The sequence below is a fragment of the Zingiber officinale genome, chromosome 10A, assembly GCF_018446385.1.
Source record: "Zingiber officinale cultivar Zhangliang chromosome 10A, Zo_v1.1, whole genome shotgun sequence".
Taxonomy (NCBI): Eukaryota; Viridiplantae; Streptophyta; class Magnoliopsida; order Zingiberales; family Zingiberaceae; genus Zingiber; species Zingiber officinale.
This window is the reverse complement of record NC_056004.1, coordinates 78,060,253-78,080,545: the sequence shown is the minus strand read 5'-3', so window position 1 is coordinate 78,080,545 and position 20,293 is coordinate 78,060,253. Positions and strand designations below refer to the sequence as shown.

Sequence of the window (20,293 nt, the reverse complement as noted above, 5' to 3'; positions counted from 1 at the left end):
TCTGCAACGTCTATTCGGTTTGGTTACATTGCGACGATAGAGTAGACTCTATGCTTCTCGTCGGTTGAAGGAACATGAGAAGAGCTACCCTGTACATGATCTGGAGCAAGTCGTCATTATTTTTGCCATGAAGATTTGGCGACATTATTTATATGACGTTACAGTTGAGATTCTCACTGACCATAAGAGTTTCAAATATTTATTTTCGTAGAAGGAACTTAATCTCCGACGGAGGAGATGGATGGAGTTCCTGAAGGATTATGATTGTACCATTAGCTATCACCCGAGGAGAGCTAATGTGGTTGCTGATGCACTTAGCAAGAAGTCAAGAGGGACTTTAGCTTGCCACCGAGTGGTGGTCACAGACTTGATTTAGGGATTCTCCGAATTGTGCCTTGAGGAGCGGGGACGGACAGAGCAGGGTATTCTGGTTACCATGGTTGCTCAGTCGTCGATCAGGACGAGGATCTGAGAGCCCTAGGCTGTTGATCAGTATATGCAGTTTATTTGCAGTCAGATAGCTTCCGGGCAGTAGACCGAGTTCACACGAGACGAGGAGGGTATTATATACTTCCGAGGTAGATTATGCGTACCCCAGTCTTATCTGGTCTTGCAGGAGCTACTTCATGAGACTCATCGCTCTCGATTTGCGATCCATTAAGGTGGAACCGCATGTACCGAGATTTGAGACGTTCCTATTGGCGGAACAGTGTGAAGGAAGACATCGCAGATTTTGTAGCAAGATGTCTTGTCTGTTAGAAGGTGAAGGATGAGCACCAGATACCTGCCGGATTGTTTCAGCGGATTTTTATTTCCTGAGTGGAAATGGGAACATAATACTATGGACTTTGTGGTGGGTTTGTCGAGGACACGACGAAGTATGACGCGATTTGGGTTATCGTTGATCGATTAACCAAATCAGCGCACTTCTTAGCGATCCTGAGGATTGATTCCCTGGATCGATTGACAGATCTGTATTGTCGGGAGATCATCAGATTACATGGTGTTCCTTTGACTATCATTTCGGATAGAGACCCCCGGTTCACGTCTCGTTTCTGGTAGAGTCTGCAGCAGGCCTTGGGCACACAGCTCCGATTCAGTACAGTTTTTCCATCCTCAGATAGATGGATAGTCACAGCGGACCATTCAGACTCTAGAGGACTTGCTGAAGTCTTGTGTACTAGATTTTGGAGGCAGTTGGGAGGACCATTTGCCGTTGGTAGAGTTCGTCTACAACAACGGTTTGCATTCGGCTATCCAAATGCCACCGTTGAAGCATTGTAAGGTAGGCCTTGGCGGACACCCATCCTCTGGGATGAGGTTGGAGAAGCCCAGTTTTTAGGACCTCATAGAGCTCAGCTTGAGACGGAGTTGGTCCATACTATCGGACGGAGGATGTTAGAGGCATAAGACTGCCAGAAGAGTTATGCTGACCGGAGTCAGAGACTTTTAAAGTTCTCCATTTGCGACCAGGTATTTCTGTGAATTTCACCCACGAAAGGGGTGAAGAAATTGGCCTCAGAGGTAAGTTAGCCTGCGATACATTGGACCTTTCCAGATCTTGGAAAGGGTTGGAGCGGTAGCTTATCGTTTAGTGCTACCACCAGCGTTGGCGGGCGATCACGACGTATTCCAGGTGTCTATGCTGATGAGGTATATATCCGACTCGACACATGTGCTGACAGATATCTCAGTTTCTATTCAGCCTGACGTCACCTATGAGGAGGTTCCGGTACGGATTCTAGACCGGAAAGAGCATTAGTTATGGAACAAGACTATTCGGCTGGTTAAAGTCGAATGACAACATCATTTGGACGGGGAGGCTATTTGGGAGCTCGATGATACGATTCGAGCTCTATACCCCCATCTTTTCACTTGAGAGATGTGATTTAATTTACCATTCAGTATTTTATACTCTTTACCTGTTGTTGGTACTTGCTGATGGTAGATAATGAAATTTGGGGACCAAATTTCTATTAGTGGGGGAGAATGTTAAATACCGAAAATGGGTGAAGCACCATAAGGGAATTTTCCGGAATTTATGGAATTTTTTCGGAAATTTTTCGAAGCTCGTATGGACGAGTTAACGGGGATAAAAAGGGGGTCCGGAAAAGCCTGTTTAGGCTATCCCATTTAAGTAAGGAAAAGTTTATTTATTTATTTATTTTTTATCTTTTCCTTTTTCTTTTCTATTTCCCCCTAATCGCCGTTTCCCTTTTGCCCTAACCTGCGCCATCTTTTCTCCGACGCTCTCCTCAGCCGCCGCCCACACACACCTTCGACGATCCATCGCCGGCAGTCGATCCCTTCCTTTTTCTCTCTTCTGCCGATGCTGACGACGCCAGGGAACAGAGAGCGAGCGATTTGTGTATCTCCTTCCTTCCCGAGCCGCACACCCAACACCACTGCCGCCTTCCTCTTCCTCTCCTCCCGACGTTTAGCAGCGCCGAAGCCTCTTCTCCTCACCAACGTTAAGCCCTAGTTCTGCCTCTTCCCTAGCGCTGACGTAGTTCCGTGGCTACAACCGATCGCAGGCAGAGAGGATATGGAGTAGGTAAGGTATGTTAGGTATTTGGATTACGATTGGGGGTCTTGTGCTGTACGAATTTGGCTAATCACTGTGGTAGTGAATGTTTTCCCGCAGCACTGTTTGATCTCCGACAACAGGTAGATTCCAACAGCAGCTTCTTTAATCGGGTGTCTACAAAGGTGTCACTGGAATTAGGGTAAGGCGTACTTGATTTAGGTTTATAGAGATTTGAATTCTATTATTTTGTTAGGGATGTTTGTGGAGTTACTTGGCCGACCATTGTTGATCCTATTACAGTCTTCTGGCAGCAGTTTCTCCTAGCTTCAACCATGGTTTACCAATGGCAAGTTTCTTCGGTTGTGAGCCTACAAATGAGCATCCAAATTTGGGTAAGTTTTGGAGTTAAATTCATTTCTATATTTAATTGGTTTAGTGATGATTGATCGTTGATGTGTTAATGAGGATTAATTGATACATGATATATTGTATTGAGATAAGATCTGATTTCTTGGTGGTGATGGATGGATCATTCTCCAAATTTGGATTGAAAATCTGTTGTGGTTTGATTTTGGGTTAGAGATGATTTATCTATAAATCTAATCTTGAGAAGGACATAATTGAGATTAATCATTTCGATTAGGATTTTATCTATGAGTTTGAATCTTTGGGTTTAGCTAGTTGTTGCTTATGTAATTAGTTAAACTGTATATTATATGGTTATGCAGGAAGTTGATTTGAGACAAGCGCCTCGATGTGGGAAGTGTATTGGCACGATTTTTCGCAATGAAGGCGGGTACTTCTTGACTTATCTTTTATGATATCGTCATTTGGATATGCATAGTACTTTATACCTTCAAGCAATGAACATGTTTGTCTTTGGTATGTCACTGTTTGATATCCATAGCATGTTAGGTTTGTCGCTTGTTATGTATCCGTGCTTATATCTCGTGATTTGTTACCATGAGTATCTTATTGCCATGAGTACTTTATTACCATGAGTATCTTAGTTTCGAGAGTGACATACCATGTTTTACTGAGTTTAGGACTAGGTTCTGGATTTTTGTTTCTGGCATGTGTATCTAAATTATCTGATACTTAGGTTTTTATGCCATACCTGGCTTGTGTACCTCTATTAGTATATCATATATAATTCGTGAACCTAGACTTTGATTCTTTGATCTGTGTATATTGTTGGTACATATGTTATGGAAGGGGGATATGTTTAGAATCTAGATTGTTATACCATAGAGGACCTGTATACTCTAGATCCGTTGATTTGACTCACTGATACTGTGGTAACCATATTATATATATATGGATATGGTGATGTTGATCAGTTTATGACTATGCTTAGTGTCATGCATCATGATTGCATGCTGCGCGATTGTCGGCTCCACTATGGTTGAGCCCATCGCCAGTTTCATACACCCCCACTTATGGTTTAGTGGTATATCGAGGCGGTGTGTGGCGGTTCTGTTTAGCTCAGTTAGTCGTAGTGGCCGTGATGAGTTCCCTTCTGTTTGCTCGTGGCATTTAGTGTAGCGTGGTGGCCGGCGGATGGTGGACTGCTTGGCTCCGTTAGTCGGTGACTCAGCGTGGTAGCGGCAGATTTCCTCCCGTCGTCGTGTCTGGGAGATGAGGCGTTGAGCTCCCCGTTTATGATTTGGGGTCACGGGGCGAGTACTCAAGACATTAGTCCACTCGGTCATTGGGAGCGGTGATGTTAAGCGTCACATGCATTGATTGCCTTTATTTGTTTGTGTTTGCTGCACTTATATGCTGCATTTTGATGGATGCATTTGTTTGACATGCATACAGGAGACATACTGCATATCGGTTTGATGACCCTTTAGATCAGGATAGGAGTTCCTGGTGAGTACAGCTTCCTTGGTTACTTATCAGTTTTGTATATTTCCTATATATTATTCGGAAGCTGTATTCCATGTTTATTGCTGTTAGATATATCTTACTAGGCCTGTCTATTGGTATTCGCTGAGTTGTTGAACTCACCCCCGTGGACTCTATATTTTTCAGGTACCAGGTTGTTATGATGTCGCTTGGAGTATCATGTCTGCTGGTCCCCACGTCACATCAGAAGACTTATCGGTTTCACGTATGTTTTGTTTGTTTATGTATCAGTTTGTTTAGCTCTGTACTCCGGTTTTGTTTTTGAAGTGTTGATGTTGTTATGTGGTATTTTGTATTTGTTGTTGGTTGTGTAAGCCTAGCCGGCTAGCAGTTTTTGTGCTTTGGTTTGTATTGGGTTTTTGTCATTTTCGTTGTGTTGGTTTTATTCCAGCCGTGTGGGCTGATGATATATATATAACTGCGTGGTTGTGTGTATATTCCAGCCGCCTGTGGCTGATGTATATTATGCCTGTAGAAATGCTTCAGATTGTCACCCGTACGGGGGAGGTGTTGCCGAAATTTCTTCGGACAGGGACTTCTCTGGGGCGTGACAAAATTTCTCTTTTAAAATCTACAAATAAGGGAAGATATCAAATCTTTCTTTTAATCTTTTGTAGAAAGCTATAAAAGGAAACATTTATAATTTTTATAACTCTCTTTTAAATCATGAATATGGTTACAAAAAAGGAAAGTTTTATCAAAAATTAAAATCTTCCTCTTAACTACAAATAAGGAAATATATCAAATCTTTTCTCTTAATCCTTTGTAGAAAGCGATAAAAGGAAAGATTTATAATTTTAAACTCTCTTTTAAAACCATGGCTTCCACATAAGAAAGATTTAAAAAATAAAATCCTTTTTAATTTAATGTGGCCGGCCACACCAAGTTTGGGTTCAAGCTAGGGCCGGACACATAACTTGGCTCATCCTATTTGCTTGGCCGACCCAAGCTTTGGTTCCAAGCTTGCTTGGCTAGCCACCTTAGGATGGGTATAAAGGTGGGTATAATATTTTATAAATAAGATGCTACGATAGGGACCGAGAGGAGGAATTAGTTTTGGTCTCCCAATGAAATTAAGCTTCCCATGTTCGCCCTGAACACCCAACTTAATTTCATCAATAATAATTCATTCCTCTAAAGAATTATTATTGAACTACCGCACCAATCCCAAATTACATTTTAGGCTCCTTCTTATCATGAGTATGTTGATCTCCCTGTGTTTAAGATGTTGAATGTACACTAACTAAATGAGTTACTAACAACTCACTTTAATTAATATCTTAGTCCAAGAGTAGTACCACTCAACCTTATCGTCATGTCGGACTAAGTCCACCTGCAGGGTTTACATGACAATTCTTATGAGCTCCTCTTGGGGACATTATCAATCTAGATTACTAGGACACAGTTTCCTTCTATAATCAACAACACACACTATAAATAATATCATTTTCCAACTTATCGGACTTATTGATTTATCAAACTAAATGACACCCTTTGATAAATCAAAGAAATAAATATTAGATATATGTGCTTGTTATTTTATCAGGATTAAGAGCACACACTTCTATAATAACAAAGGTCTTGTTCTTTTATTTAGTCAGTATAAAAAGAACTTACCTTAAATGATCCTGATCAATACACTTAGAGTGTACTAGTGTAATCTTATAGTCAAGATAAACTAAAATCAAATTACACTACGACTATTCCAATGGTTTGTTCCTATCCATCTTAGTCGTGAGCCACTGTTTATAATTTATAAGGAACTGATAACATGATTTTCTGTGTGTGACACCACACACCATGTTATCTACAATATAAATTAATTGAACAACTGCACTTTAAATACAAATGTAGATATTTTTGACCAATGTGATTCTTTATTTCAGAAATAAATGTTTATAAAAAGCTAGGCTTTTTGTATACACTATAACAATCTCCCACTTATACTAAAAGACTAAGTTGCCATGTCTGCTGCCATACATCTGATTCCCATCCCCTCCATATGTCGATCAAAAGCTTTCGCCAGAAGGGCCTTAGTAAAAGGATCTGCCAGGTTATCAGCTGATACAATCTTGGCGACCACAACTTCTCCTCATTTTATGATGTCTCGTATCAAGTGGTACTTGCGCTCTATGTGTTTACTCGCCTTATGGGCTCGTGGTTCATTCGAGTTTGTAACTGCGCCGCTATTATCACAATAAATTGTGATGATTTTGGGCAAACCAGGAATCACATCTAAGTCTATTAGGAAGTTCCTAAGCCACACATCTTCTTTGGCTGTCTCAGAGGCTGTCACATACTCAGCTTCCATGGTTGAGTCTGAAACACATTTCTGCTTAACACTCCTCCATGCAATGGCTCCACCTCCTAAAGTAAACATATAGCCTGATGTAAACTTACTATTGTCTCTATCTGATTAGAAGTCTGAATCTGTGTAACCCACAGGGAGCAAATCATCTGCTTGGTAAACTAGCATATAATCTCTAGTCATTCTCAGATACTTCAATATATGCTTTCAGCAGTCCAGTGTCCTTGTCCAGGGTTACTTTGATATCTGCTAACCATGCCCACGACAAAGCAGATATCCGGTCTTGTACACAACATTGCATACATTAGACTTCCCATAGCCGAAGCATAAGGAACCGCCTTCATGTCCTCTATCTCCTTTGATGTCTTCGGAGACATCTCTTTAGATAAAGCTACTCCATGTCGAAAAGGTAAGAAACCTTTCTTGGAGTTTTGCATGCTAAAACGAGTAAGGATTGTATCTATATATGAAGCTTGAGATAGACACAACATCCTTTTCTTGCGATTCCTTATGACTTTGATCCCAAGAATGTGTGTACATTCTCCTAAGTCCTTCATATCGAATTGTTTGGACAACTATACCCTTACGTCTGATAACACTTTGACATTGTTGCAATTAACAAAATGTTATCTACGTATAGTACAAAAAATACCACCACGTTTCCGTTACACTTCTTGTATACACAAGACTCATCTGGACATTGAATAAATCCTAATGACTGGATTACTTCATTAAATCGGATGTTCCAAGACCTTGAAGCTTTCTTCAGTCCATAAATAGCCCAATTTAGCTCACACACTAGATGTTCTTTGCCATTTTCAATAAACCCCTCTGGTTGCTTCATATGGATGTTTTCTTCAAGACTTCCATTAAGGAAAGTTGTCTTGACATCCATTTGTCAAACCTCATAATCCATATGAGTGGCAATAGATAAGAGTATCCGAATAGACTTAAGCATAGCTACTGGCGAAAAAGTTTCCTCATAATCGATTCCTTTTTTCTGAGTATACCCCTTCGCAACAAGCCTTACTTTGAAGGTTTCCACCTTCCCGTTTGTCCCTCTTTTCCTTTTGTAGATCCATTTACATCCAACGGCTTTTACACCATTTGGTGGTTCTACAAGCTCCCATATCTTATTAGAATACATAGACTCTATTTCGGAATTCATCGCTCTTTGTCAAGATACTGCATCTTTATCTTGGAGTGCTTCGTCATATGACTGGGGATCAGGTTCATGTTCACTAGGGATCAAGTCCGTAGACTCTCCTAAGAATATGAATCTTTCAGGTTGCCTAACAACTCTCCCACTACGACAAAGCACTGTTTGTAACTGTGCATCATTTGTGACACGTGTTGCAGCTTCTTGTGGTACTTCATCTTGTACTGTTGGTACTAAAGTAGACGTATCCTTTCTAATTTCTTCTAGAATAATTTTACTCATGGGCTTGTGGTCTATTATATAGTCTTCTTCTAAAAACTGGGCATTAGTGCTAACAATGACCTTATGATCTTTAGGACTATAAAATAAACCACCTTTCGTTCTTCTAGGATAATAAACAAACACACAAACTTCTGTACGAGATTCCAACTTATCAGCATCTATTTTCAGCGCATGTGCTGGACTACCCTAAATCTAAATATGTCTCAGACAGAGCTTTCGCCCATTCCACAATTCTATGGGAGTAGAGGGTACTGATTTAGAAGGTATCAAGTTCAGTATGTGTGCTATCGTTTCCAGATCGTATCCCCAAAACAAATTTGATAATTCTGAATAACTCATCATCGATCTAACCATTTCCATAAGAGTCATATTCCTTCGTTCTGCCACACCATTCTGTTGGGGTATACCAGGTGCTGACAATTGGGATTGAATCCTGACCTCTGATAAGTAATTCCTAAACTCTCCTAAAAGGTATTCACCACCACGATCAGACCGTAATGTCTTGATACTTTTACCATGACGTTTCTCTACATCAGCCTTGTACTCTTTGAACTTATCAAAGCACTCAGACTTGCGGTGCATCAAGTAAATATATCTATATCTCGAATAGTCGTCTATAAAAATGACAAAATATTCGAAACCACCTCTTGTCTGGATAGACATAGGACCACACAAATCAGAATGAACCAATTCTAATACATCTTTAGCTCTATACCCCTTGGCCTTAAAAGGTCTCTTGGTCATTTTACCTTCCAAGCAGGATTCACAGGTTGGAAAGTTTTTCAACACTAATGAACCCAAGAGTCCATCGGCTATTAGTCTTTGAATCCTACTTAAGTTAATATGACCAAGCCTTAGATGTCAAAGATATGTTTGGTTCATCTCCGAAGGTTCCTTTCTCTTATTAGAATTAGAAGATGTGTCATTAATTTCTATTTGTTGCTTTGTGGGAGAAATTAGATTTAAAGTATATAAATTGCCAACCAATGCATCAGAACAGATAATAATTCTATTTCTCTTGATAACCACATTGTTATTAAAAGAAATAGAATATCCATCCAAATATAGTTTAGAAACTGAAATTAAATTCTTTCTGAAACTGGGTACATAAAGATAATTTCTTAAAACCAAATTTCTATTCCTATATCAAATGATAAGTAGACGTCTCTCATTGCAACAGCCCCCGCCTTAGTAGCATTGCACATATAGACGATTATCTCTTCTTCAAATAGTCGTCGGGTTTCCTGGAACCCTTGCAAAGAGTTGTAGACATGATCAGTGGCTCCCGTATCTACCACCAGGTGTTGGTAGATAACATCGCTAAACATGTTTCAACTACTAGAGAATGAGATATACCTCTATTATTTTCTTTCCTACGAGGATAGTCCGCCTTCCATTGTCCAGCCTGCTTGCAGATGAAGCACTTGTCTTTCGGCTTCTTCACTCCAGCTTTAAGTCCAGTACCTAGAGGTTGTTTCACCTTTTTCGCTGAGCCAACTTGTTTCTTCTTCTTCTTGCCTTTCGACTTAAAAGTAGAAACATTTTCAGCAAAGTGGATTTGAAAATTATGACGAAATAATCCTTCTGCTGCCTAAAGTTCTATCAGTAGTTTTGCCAATGAATACATCCTTTTATTCATATTGTAGTTTAGGCGGAACTACTCAAAACGTTTGGGCAGTGTCTGGAGAATAATATCGACTTGGGTTTCCCCATTGATTTCAGCTCCTAGGATTTGTATCTCGTTCAAGTAAGTCATCAACTTTAGGATATGATCCCTAATGGGTGTACCCTTTGTCATGGTGACTGCCATCAATTTTCTCATTGCCTCTTGTCTAGCAGCCCGATTCTGGTGTCCGAAGAGTTCCTTGAGATTGTTCATCATGTTATAGGCAGTTGGTAAGTTCTGATGCTGATGTTGCAGCACATTTGATATCGAAGCCAAAATGTAATACCGTGCCATCTCATCTGCCTTTACCCACTTCTTATGATACTCAATCTCCTCTTCACTAGAATCACTATTAAGCACATTTGGGCAGACCTCTAACAATACAAACTTATAGCCTTCAGCAGTAAGAACAATGTCCAGATTTCTTTTCTAATCTATATAATTGAGACCAGTAAGTTTGTTCTCTTTCAGTATAATGGCTAGTGGGTTGAAAGTCATCCTAAGAATCACAAAAAGACTTTGGTCAAGACTCTAAATTTAAAATAATATTGATTCCTCAAATAATATTATTTAAATTTACCAACACCTCAAATCACCGTGAATTTTGCATGCCACGATAGTGTGGATGCATACAAAATCAAACATTTGAAAGAGGAGGTTTTACCCATTAATTTTATTCTTGTCAACCTAACTTTATGATAAATAAAATTAATAGTTGGTTTTCTTTCAGTCACACAAATAATAGTAGTGACTCCGATGGGGAGGATACTATTAAATGTGCCTAAGTGTATACCATTACTTGACACTAAGTCCATTAAATAAGATTGGGTCCCTTCCGATGGGGAAGATCATACACTCCTAATTAATTTCCTATAATCATCCAAAATGGAAGTTTGATCTAGTGATCCAGAAATAAACTCATCTGATATGGAGGAAGGCACTCAGAGCCAACGTGCAAGTTTGTTTGCATCACTTACAAACCAGTAATGGAGACCGTGGAATTTATTTAAAAATCCCTCTCCCACTTAGTTATTTAAGGTGAGGAATTTTATCCTAGCAAGCACACATCACACACATCACAGTAAATAAAAGCAATAAATATGAAAATTAATTTTCCAACTATTATGGTCTTTTCCATCACTGTCCTTAGCGTGCTGCTAGCCCTAGGGTTCATGTCGACGGGTCCATCGAGCTTCCTTTTTCGCTGCGCTTCTGGTCCTCCAATAGCACCACGCCTTGCAAGGATACGATCCGTGACAGAAATAAAATTTTACATACATCGATCCTATATTCCACAAGGGAATGTACATCAAGTCTAGATCGAACAAAAATGTAAAATCCTAGGGCTAATACAGCTCCTGCTGTATTAGTTAAATACAATTATGCACACACAATAAAATACCTTGACATGTCCAAGGGTCCAATCACACACAATAATCATAAGCCATAATAGTTGAAGCCTGCAACCATAGAGTTAGCATATCCTACTATTATCCTGGCTAAATTATGTATGACATGTGCATAATTAAAATGAAAACCAAACACACAGAGGCAAACCCTAGCTCTGATACTGATTGTTGATTGCTACTCAGAAAACCTACTGATTCCTCTATACAAAAATTTTGTACAAGGTCTGAACCTTTTCCTAGCTACCATGTGTTCTTTAGAAATTAAACTTGAAATCGCAAACGAAACTTAACATTATTGATTTCAATTTTAACTTATCTGTTCTTAGAGGTTTAGACTTAGATCGCAAGCAGAAATTTAACACTATTGATCCAAGTCAGACCTTTGTTACAAAGTTGATTAAATATTTATTTCTAAAATCGGCTCCCAGGTCAAACATGGCGAGGCACTTGGCCTTCTTAGGTATGGGATCATCCACCACTACATCGACAAAGCCTTTTAAAGAAATTCAATATTTAATCTTCTTATGGCAACCCTAGGTTTAACCACTAAGAACAATCGAATCACAAGATCAAAAAAGAAAGGAAACACAAATCGAAATACAAATTCGAAATCTAGAATCACTAGCCTCTTGTGTTTGGAATTCATACAAAGAAAACTAGTATAATGCGGAAAAGAATTACTAGTTATACCTTTCTTTGTATGCAACAACCTCTTGATCTTCTATCGTATTCCTCTTCTTATCTCGGGCGTCGTGTTGGCGACGATCTACCGAGATGAGAACCACCCAAGCCCTTCTTCTTCCTTCTTCCAAGTTTCGGCCAAGCAACCTTCTCCAAGAGATTATAAGTCTCGGCCACCAACCAAGCTCCAAAGGAAAACTAGGAAACAAAAACCTCTTTTATCTTCTTCTTCTCCAAGCTAGATCCGGCCACCAAAACAAGCTCCTAGAGATTAATGAGGTTCGGCCACTAAGGAGGAAGAAAAGGAGGAGATGTGGAGATGATATGGCCGACCACCACCAAGGAAGAGAGGAGAGGAAAATATAAGAGAGTTGTGTCTCATGAAGGCACCCTCTCACTCTCTTTTATAATTCTTGGTCTTGGAAAATAAGGAGAGTTTTAATAAAAACTTCCTTATTTTCTTTGCCATGAAAAGGAAAATTTAATTTGACAAAAAAAATTTCCTTTTCTTTTAAAGTGGTCGGCCACCTCTAATTCTCCAAGCAAGGAAAGTTTTAATCACAAGAATTAAAACTTCCTAATTTGTTTCCGGAAATTTTTAAAATAAAAATTTCTCTATTAATTTTCCCTTCATGGTTGGTTATAAAAAGAAACTTTAATAAATTAAAACCTCTCTTATTAAAACATATGAGTGATTTCCAAAAAGGAAAGTTTTCTTCAAAATTAAAATCTCCCTTTTAAAATCTACAAATAAGGAAAGATATCAAATCTTTCTTTTAATCTTTTGTAGAAAGCTATAAAAGGAAAGATTTATAATTATTAAAACTCTCTTTTAAATCATGAACATGGTTACAAAAAGGAAAGTTTTATCAAAAATTAAAATCTTCCTCTTAACTACAAATGAGGAAATATATCAAATCTTTTCTCTTAATCCTTTGTAGAAAGCTATAAAAGGAAATATTTATAATTTTAAACTCTCTTTTAAAACCATGGCTTCCACATAAGAAAGATTTAAAAAATAAAATCCTTTTAAAGTTAATGTGGTTGGCCACACCATGCTTGGGTTCAAGCTAGGGCCGACCACACAACTTGGCTCATCCTATTTGCTTGGTTGGCCCAAGCTTGGGTTCCAAGCTTGCTTGGCCGGCCACCTTAGGATGGGTATAAAGGTGGGTATAATACTTTATAAATAAGAGGCTACGATAGGGACCGAGAGGAGGAATTAGTTTTGGTCTCCCGATGAAATTAAGCTTCCCGTGTTCGCCCTGAACACCCGACTTAATTTCATCAATAATAATTTATTCCACTAAAGAATTATTATTGAACTACCTCACCAATTCCAAATTACATTTTGGGCTCCTTCTTATCATGAGTATATTAATCTTTCTGTGTTTAAGATGTCGAATGTCCACTAACTAAATGAGTTACTAACAACTCACTTTAATTAATATCTTAGTCCAAGAGTAGTACCACTCAACCTTATCGTCATGTCGGACTAAGTCCACCTGCAGGGTTTACATGACAATCCTTATGAGCTCCTCTTGGGGACATTATCAACCTAGATTACTAGGACACAGCTTCTTTCTATAATCAACAATACACACTATAAATAATATCATTTTCCCACTTATCGGACTTATTGATTTATTGAACTAAATCACACCCTTTGATAAATCAAAGAAATAAATATTAGATATATGTGCTTGTTATTATATCAGGATTAAGAGCACACACTTCCATAATAACAAATGTCTTGTTCTTTTATTTAGTCAGTATAAAAAGAATTTACCTTAAATGGTCCTGCTCAATACACTCAGAGTGTACTAGTGTAATCTTATAGTCGAGATAAACTAAAACCAAATTACACTATGACTATTCCAATGGTTTGTTCCTATCCATCTTAGTCGTGAACCACTGTAATTTATAAGGAACTGATAACATGATTTTCTGTGTGTGACACCACACACCATGTTATCTACAATAGAAATTAATTAAACAACTACACTTTAAATACAAATATAGATATTTTTGACCAATGTGATTCTTTATTTCAAAAATAAATGTTTACAAAAAGCTAGGCTTTTAGTATACACTCTAACAGTAGCAGATGGTGGGCACATGGTATCTTTAGTATAATGGTTAAGAATCGATTTTTGGAAATTGACGACTTAGGATTTATCCTACCATGTGCCTATGACCTGTGTACTTATATTTATCTCTCTTCATATCCTTGTAGTCGATACTAGGGGAGCCGCTAAGGTAGTGGATCTACTTTTTTTTTAAGATTTGTGAAGTTGATCATGTTTAAAATTTCTGAATCTACACCTTATATAATCATTAATAAGTTTTGATCAAAATTTATTAATAGACTTAAAAGTTCATCAGATTCAACCCAAACTAATTAGGATTGATATATTTTTGGAACTTTTTTGCCCAAATCCAAATCTAACCAACCTGAATCCAATCTGTATAACTTAAAATACCCAAAAAAAATCCTATTTAAAATGATTTGTTTTATTATTTTTTCTGTAATTCTTTACTTTTATCTCAACACTTCATCATTATCTTATTAACATTGATATTAATATATATAAAAACAATCTTATTTTTTACAATAAAATTTGATTTAATAAAAAAAATTCACTAAACCCTAAATTCGAATCAATCCGACTCTAACCTAAAAAATTTTCAATCCAAAACTCTTTAACTCGAACTCGATCTAAATCTGATGTTTTTTAGGTTGACTCAAGTCAGGCCGTCGGATCGTATTTATTTTGGATACCCATAAATAGAGGAAGAAATATTTTTAAAACAGAAGTGCTTGGTTTAATAAATATGAAAGTGTGGTGTGTGATTTCTGTCTTAATACAAATTAAGTATGCAACTAAAGGCACCCACCAATTTGGTGTTTTTTATACCATCTACATCCTAAACACGTTATAATTTCACCTAGCCTTCAAAATTATAAAAATATATAAAACGAAATAAACTAACACAATTTTTTTTTAAATCATTAGTTGATTTATAGATTTTTTTTAAAAAAATGAAAAATTTGCATTCCTTTACCTGTTTTAAATTCATGTAGCAGTTTTGGACATAACTATTATATGCATCAAAATTGGTCTAAATTCACAAGTAGTCTATTAGTTTCCTGCACTGGCGGAGGCAGGGGGCGCAAGGGGTGCTTCCGCACCCTCTTGCTTCTAGAGAAAAAAAAAATATGATTAAAAATAAAGGGCATAATTATAATTTTTTAAAACTATTGGATATTTTTACAAAACTGACATTAAAAACACCTTTTCTCCTTTCCTTTTTTCAGTTTCGATCCTTTTCTTGCTACCACAGCTTTCTTTTTCTTTTTCAGCCGCCGAACCTTTTTTTTCTAAGCCAATCCTTTCATCTTTAAACCAATCACACTAAGAGATCTCATTGCTTCCCCCTCTCCGGTCTCCTCAAACTGTTGCCCTCATCTTTGTCGCCTCTTCACTTCGTCGACGCTTCATGCCTGTGACGCCACTACTATTCACGGTTCGCCTATTCCGTTGACGTCGTTGCCAGCCTGCCACTATCGACGCCGCTGCCATTGTGCTCCGCCGGTGATTCTCCACAACAAGTAAAATCTCTTCAATTTTAGGTGAATCTTGTTCCTTATTTCTTCTAATTTCTAATTTCATGATTTATACTTGGCAGTACATTAATTGTTATGTTGATTGCATAAATTAATAATTTTGAGAAATTGACATAGGTAATGGAGAAATTTTTAAAACTAAGTATTGAGTCTTCTAAGAATTCTATGGAAGAAAATAATAAGAAAAAATATTCTCGTGTTGAATTCAACCCGGATGATGTTAGTGACCCAGGGCTACGCAAACCAATTAATGAATTTGATGTTTCTATTAGAGATCATATTCGAAGAGAATATTTGATTAGAGGACCTTGTCAACCATTTGGTCATAGTTATCCCCAAAGACAATTTGGTAAAGAGCATAAAAGTTTTCAAGTTGCTTGGTTTAAAAATTTTTCATAGTTAGAGTACATCATATCAAAATATGCAGCTTTTTATTTTTGGTGTTATCTCTTTAAAAATTCTCATAGAGGATGTTGAGTTGGAGATGAGGCATTTACTAATTCAGGGATGATTAATTGGAGAAAAGCAATGGAAGTATTTAATACGCATGTTGGTGGTGTAGCTAGTGCTCACAATGATGCAAGAACACAACTTGAGGCTTTTAAAAATCAACGACAAAGTGTGTTACATTTGCTACAAGCACAGGGGAGTGAAATGGAGGTTGCTTATCGCACTCGATTAACGGCAACTTTAGATGTTACACGCTTTCTTTTGAAACAAGGTTTGTCTTTCTGTGGACATGACGAGTCATTGAATTCCTCAAATAAAGGTAACTTTCTTGAATTGATTGAGTGGTATACCCAAAGAAATGATGAGGTTGCCAAGACCATAAATGAAAATGCCCCTGGAAATAATCAAATGAAGTCTCCAACAGTTCAAAAGAATTTAACACGGGCTTGTGCTACTGAAGTCACAAATGTCATTCTTAATGATATAAAAGACTATATTTTCTCTTATGGTTGATGAGTGTCGAGATATTTCAGTCAAAGAACAAATGAGAGTTGTTTTAAGATACGTGAACAAATATGGATGTGTTATTGAAAGATTTCTTGCTATTGTACATGTGTCTGACTGTAACACCCCACCCTCCTCGCTACTGGACTGTGAGGGCGGAGCGCTACTGGACTTCTAACTTTACTAAACTACCCTTGTTCATATATTGATAGTAATTCCTAAAACTCTCGGAGAACTCAAAACATACAATTAACTAGCAGCGGAAGACTAAATGACTCATCTAATACATTCTTAATAAATGACAATCTTAATAAATTCTTATGCTAGGTCCCACATCACACATCCATCCGCACCTCCTTGTCACCTTCCTTTGCTATAATTTTTCCTTTCCTTTATCTGCAGTAAGAGGAAATGCAACTATAAGCAAAATTGCTTAGTAAGCGCTATCTAACTCACAAAACTCGAATATGCATGTAACTGGAATAAATCTAAAACTGAATGCTCAGAAAGAAATACTACTCATGCTCATCTACAAGCAAAAGAAACATAATGAAATGCTAAACGTGTAAAGCAAATCTAAACAAATACGCAAGCATAAAAGAAAACTAAACTTGTAGGATTTTAAAATTATGTGAAGCTTGTTTTACTTGTTTAAAAACTTATACTTTAATACTTCAAAATAATAATCAACTTTCTTCTTGGGCCCGACAACTGTACTTGCTATGCGCGCATCCCTAACTAAACCCGAGATAGCTGGTCTCGAATCTAGTAGGGTTTACTAGGTTAAATAAACCTAGGGACGAATATGGGAGCCCAATCCAAGAACAACTAAGAGTCCAGCACAGTGCCACTGATAAAAGTAAAATACTGATTTATAAGCTGATTTATCTTAATTACTTATTCTTTAAATGTCTTGGCATTTTAACGAGCACCTTGTGTGCCAAAATTCCTAAAGTCTTGACTTTGGGATCTACTTAAGGCCTTGGCCTTTTTCTTTCTTTTCTTTATCTTTCTTATACTTGTTAATACCTCTAATAAAAGAATGTTTCTTTAAAAACTGAAATGTTTTAAACAAATTCTAACTTTGAAATGCATAAACAAAAATCTGCATACTATGCTAATCAAAATTCTGCATACTATACTAATCAAGATTCTGCATTCTATGCTACACTATTTCTACATACTATGCAAACATAAATTCTGCACTATAATACTTAACCAAACTGCATTATAATCTTTTTCTTTAAAAACTGCACTATAAGTTCCACAAAAAATCTGCACTACAAGTTCCACCAAAAATCTGCACTATAAATGTAAAATACCGGAAATAGACGAATTTTAATAAGGGAATTTTCTGAAATTTTTGGACATTTTTCGGGAATTTTTCGGAGCTCGTACGGAAGAGTTCACAGGGATAAAAACGGGGCCCCGAGAAAGCCTGTTTGGGCTACCCATTTAAGAGAGGAAAAGATTTATTTATTTATCTGTTTTTCCTTTTCTTATTTATTATCTTATTTTCTTTTATTTCCTCTCATTCTCGCCGTTCTCTCTTTTCTCCCCGACGCCGCCACGCGCCTTCTCCTTCGGTGCCCTAACCGCCGGCGGCGGTTTCCTCGCCGACGCTTTAAATCTCTCGGCAATTTCTTCTCCTCCTCTTCATTCTTCTTCCCGAGCTCTGCCCTAACCCTGGAGTCCGCCACAAGGAGTAGCGCCGACACTTCTTCCTCGCGCCAAGCAGCGTCGACCCGAGCCCTAGGTGCCGCCGTCGCCGTGCCCTAGCACTGCCGCCGACACATCTCCTCTCCTCTTACCGCCGGCCACAGCCCCGAGCAGTGACGACCAAGTTGACAGCCTCACTGCCCAAGTGCTGCCGATCTTCCCTTGTGCCCTAGCACTATCACCGGCACAGTGTGTGCATCCCAGCCGCCGCCGCACCTCTGCATTTCGGCCACCAGGTTCTGCCGAGCCTTCTTCCCCATCGGTTGATTGTTGACGCTATGCCCTGGTTCGTTTCTTCACTGCCGGCTTCTTCTTCCATCAGCCACTGACAGAGAGGGAATGAGGAAGCAACAGGCAGTCACCTTCTAGTGGCGGACAGCCCAATTCGGCCACAAGTCTTGATCCAGCAGCAACAAGGTAAGGATTTGGTGATTCTAGGTAGCTGTCAGTGGAAGTTTTTATAAGGTTGTAAGCTTTGCGTAACAATTGTGAGGTTTGCTTGTTTTTGTTTACAGCAGCAAAACAACCCTTATCCGGTAGGAACTATCTGGCTGTGAGTTTGAGGTAAGATTTAGGGTTTTGGACTTTGTTGAAGATGTTTGCTAGTTGTGTTGACATTATATGTTAATTTGGAATCGTGTGTAGGTTTCAATTGAAACCGAATAGTAGAATGGTTAAGGTTAGGGAAGTTAACTCTAGTTAACTTGAGTTATATTCGATTAGGGTTTTACTCTAATTTTAGGATTAGAGATTGTATTTAGCTATTTATGAGAAGTGTAGCTAAATAAAAAGATTTATTGTTTGACACAGGACTGTGACGCGAGACGAGTATCTCGGAGTCGGACTGGACCTTTCTATTTTATCGGAGGCGGGTACTTTTGACTTATTGTCTTTGATATGCTTAGTAATTAAATTAACAAGATGCATTAATTGTGTTTCTTACTTGTTTAGGTTAATCACTGCCCAATACATGCTACCTGTTGATTGATTGTTTGTTTACATCTTGTATGGATATGTACCTGATTCCACATGCTCATGGGTAGTGATATAACCATATTTTACCATGTCAGGACCTAGGTTTGATACCTTATAGGATCAGATACCTTGATATGATTCATTCGCTTTGGTGCACATTATGATATATCCAGAGATTGGTTTAGTATATTACCATGTTTAGTGACATGCACCATTCGCATGATTGCATGCTGAGTGATTGATTGCTCCTTTATTGTCGAGCACTTTGCCAGTTTCATCACTGTTCGGTGCTCCGTTGTGACGCTCATGGGTAGCGGGACACACAGCGTGGTAGCACGTCGGTTTGACTCTTCCGTGCTCCGTTGATCCGCTCATGGGTAGTGTGGCTGACGTGTAGCGTTAGAGATTCCTCTCGTCATAGTGTCTGGGAGATGAGAGCATCGCTCCCCATTTATGATTTGGGGTAGAAGTACGTATGTACTCGACAGATCCCATCCACTCGATCACTCATTAGGAGTAGTGTTGCAGAGTGCACGGTTGTCACAGCCCTACCCACTCGGTCCCACCGTTGTTGTGAGTCGGCTGACCGGCGTCAGGTGACCATGACATTGGCATCATATGATGCATTTCTTGTTTGTGTTTGTGTTTGTTGCACTTATATGCTGCACATTGCTTGGATACCTTGATTGACATGCATACAGGTCTTCTATACCTTCTGGACTGTTTATCCTTATACCGGGTCCTGGTTAGTACTGATTCTCTCCTGTCTTCTTGGTTTGTAGTTACCTTTATCTTTATCAGTATACGCATGATTAGTGCTAGGTGTTATTTCTTTACTTTGCATATCAACTGTAGCTGAGTGTTGGACTCACCCGCCTCCATTGTTGTTATTTTCGTGTTGATCTTGTCGGAGGAGTTCCGATCGCTAGCCCCCCAACGACGTAGTGCTAGATCCCTGCAGACCTCCATCTATTTGCTATCGTTTGTATTGTTTTTGATTCTCACTTGACTATATTTGGATTTGGATGTTGAATACTTAGCTATAATATAATTTGTCTCGTTGATGGATTTGTC

General features: G+C 38.4%; 1 long non-coding RNA gene across 1 annotated transcript; it reads left to right on the top strand.

Moving 5' to 3' along the window:
- The first annotated feature begins 2,118 nt into the window (after positions 1-2,118).
- LOC122028219 lies at positions 2,119-3,320 on the top strand. The gene is made up of 3 exons (XR_006124674.1): positions 2,119-2,726; positions 2,828-2,919; positions 3,256-3,320. It is a non-coding gene; the product is annotated as an uncharacterized LOC122028219 (long non-coding RNA).
- Positions 3,321-20,293: the final 16,973 nt, after the last annotated feature.